Below are 3,514 nucleotides of genomic sequence, written 5' to 3'. Positions count from 1 at the left end.
GCTACACAAGTTTACTCATTCCTATGACACAATACTTATATCCCCGCTATACAAGTTTACTCATTCCTATGACACAATACTTATATCCCTGCTACACAAGTTTACTCATTCCTATGACCCAATACTTATATCCCCGCTACACAAGTTTACTCATTCCTATGACCCAATACTTATATTCCGCCACACAAGTTAACTCATTCCTATGACCCAATACTTATATCCCGCTACACAAGTTTACTCATTCCTATGACCCAATACTTATATTCCGCTACACAAGTTAACTCATTCCTATGACCCAATACTTATATCCCGCTACACAAGTTTACTCATTCCTATGACCCAATACTTATATCCCGCTATACAAGTTTACTCATTCCTATGACCCAATACTTATATGCCCGCTACACAAGTTTACTCATTCCTATGACCCAATACTTATATTCCGCCACACAAGTTAACTCATTCCTATGACCCAATACTTATATCCCGCTATACAAGTTTACTCATTCCTATGACCCAATACTTATATGCCCGCTACACAAGTTTACTCATTCCTATGCCCCAATACTTATATCCCCGCTACACAAGTGTACTCATTCCTATGACACAATACTTATATCCCCGCTACACAAGTTTTCTCATTCCTATGACCCAATACTTATATCCCCACTACACAAGTTTACTCATTCCTATAACCCAATACTTATATCCCCGCTACACAAGTGTACTCATTCCTATGACACAATACTTATATCCCCGCTACACAGGTTTACTCATTCCTATGACACAATACTTATATCCCCGCTACACAAGTTTTCTCATTCCTATGACCCAATACTTATATCCCCACTACACAAGTTTACTCATTCCTATGACCCAATACTTATATCCCCGCTACACAAGTTTTCTCATTCCTATGACCCAATACTTATATCCCGCTATACAAGTTTACTCATTCCTATGACCCAATACTTATATTCCGCTACACAAGTTAACTCATTCCTATGACCCAATACTTATATCCCCTCATTCCTATGACCCAATACTTATATCCCCTCATTCCTATGACCCAATACTTATATCCCGGCTACACAAGTTTACTCATTCCTATGACCCAATACTTATATGCCCGCTACACAAGTTTACTCATTCCTATGCCCCAATACTTATATCCCCGCTACACAAGTGTACTCATTCCTATGACACAATACTTATATCCCCGCTACACAAGTTTTCTCATTCCTATGACCCAATACTTATATCCCCGCTTCACAAGTTTACTCATTCCTATGACACAATGCTTATATCCCCGCTACACAAGTTTACTCACTCCTATGACCCAATACTTATATCCCCGCTACACAAGTGTACTCATTCCTATGACACAATACTTATATCCCCGCTACACAAGTTTTCTCATTCCTATGACCCAATACTTATATCCCCTCATTCCTATGACCCAATACTTATATCCCCGCTACACAAGTGTACTCATTCCTATGACACAATACTTATATCCCCGCTATACAAGTTTACTCATTCCTATGACCCAATACTTATATCCCCGCTACACAAGATCGAGGTATTATGGTTTTGTCTGTCAAACTCCTTGTAAACACTCTAGCGGACAGATTTCTTGACAGATTTCCGCTAAAAATATAATTTCACTTTCACATGTCTTCTGCACTCTAGCAGCTCTCTTTTCCTTGACAGAGTTTGGAACTTCAGTTTGTTTTAGACATTAACCTTGAACAAGTCTGAACTTGGATACGATTAGTTAAAGGTCAGTCACTTACAGTAAATCTGGATATTGTTACGTTAATTGATTAATTTTGCGAATTTCTCAAAATTAGCTGTATTTTTTTTGAAAGGCCCTTCGACACAAGAAGACGAACAAAATGTCACGTTAAACAATTAATGAAATATGTCAAAAACTGATACAACATCTGTTGAAGAAATGAAAGTGCTTTTATATTGATTTTTGGCTGTTGGCTTCCAGAGATGGTGCCCAACAATGTTTGTGAACAAAAATGACATTGAGCTACTATCATGGTCACATGGATCAAATATGTGAAATACTTTTAAACGACTACTGATGAAGCATTGATAGGCCTTGAATCATGTTATATGGGATGGAGCCCAACAAAGTTTGTGAATGAATCTATATACATTTATAATGTACTTTCAAATATTTTAATATATCAAAACTGCAAACAACTGTGTTAGTAGCAGGCAGAAAGGAAGGGTTGTCAACTTAAAGTGATCATGAATGACTTCGACCCACTTTTAAGGTCAAAGGGGTCAAATGTGTTAATATCTTTAAATGACCTCTTGTGAATAAGCCAACGACACAGGGACAGGGTGATGATATTTGGCCAGTAGCATGATAGAATAAATGGCTATCAACTTGTTTTTCAAATGAATGGCCTATCCAGGTATCAAAGGTACTTTGGTCAAATGTGCTGAAAGTTTTAAATGATATCTTCTGAATAACCATGAGGCCTAGGGTGATGATATTTGACCAGTAGCATGCTAGGATAAATGGCTACAATGTTATTTTTAATGGAATGACATTGACCCACTTTCTAGGTCACAGGGGTCAAATGTATGAAATCTTTAAATGACTTCTCAATAATCAAAAGTCAGTGATGATATTTTGGATTAAGGCCTACAAAAATGTTAAACTGAATTACCTTGTTAGAATTTCGAGGTCACTGGGGTGAAATGTGTTAAAATCTTGTAACAGATTGTTTTGAAGAACTTTAAGTAATAGGAAGATATTAAGCATGTAGCTTTATTAAGGCTATTGAAGTATATTTGACCTTGGTCCACTTTTGAGCTTAAAATGCAAGGTTAAAATCAAGTTAGCAATACAGACCCATTGGGCCTTTTTTGGTTGACATTTGACCTCTGTAATCTTGAAAATATGGAAGGTCATTTTTGGTTGCAAAATTAGTCAAACTCTATCTCAGGAACCTACAAGCCAAATATCATGATTCTAGGCCCTTTTGTTCTTTAGATGTAATAGTTTGAAGTTTTCGACACATATTTTTTGTATTTGACCTCTGATCTGTGACCCTGAAAGTAAGTGAAGATCAGTTTTTTTTATGTTAGCAAACGTTTTGGGGCTCCAAGAAAGGAAGCAACCTCTGTGACCTTAAAATTTTGTCACGGTCATTTTTTGTTTTTGCAAACTTTGTTGGGCTCCATCCAGAGAAGCTACCAGCAAATATCATGACTCCCAAACATCTTGGTTCTTAAGAAGTTGTTTAAAAGTTGATGATAGACGCTGCGCCACAGCATAAACAGATAAACGGATAAACAACATGGCCGACGGCAGCCATCTTGGATTTTGATATTGAAAGTTTGTTATCGCTATTTCTCGGAAAGTGTTAGAGGGATCTTTCTCAAATTGTATATGTAGGTTCCCCTTGGTCCTGAGCTGTGCAGGGCAACTTTTGAGACTGATCGGATAAACAACATGGCCGACAGGCAGCCATCTTGGATTTTGATA

Source organism: Mizuhopecten yessoensis, unplaced genomic scaffold (genome assembly GCF_002113885.1).
Source record: "Mizuhopecten yessoensis strain PY_sf001 unplaced genomic scaffold, ASM211388v2 scaffold11091, whole genome shotgun sequence".
Lineage (NCBI taxonomy): Eukaryota > Metazoa > Mollusca > Bivalvia > Pectinida > Pectinidae > Mizuhopecten > Mizuhopecten yessoensis.
The sequence above is the reverse complement of the archived record's forward strand: the minus strand, read 5'-3'. Positions refer to the sequence as shown.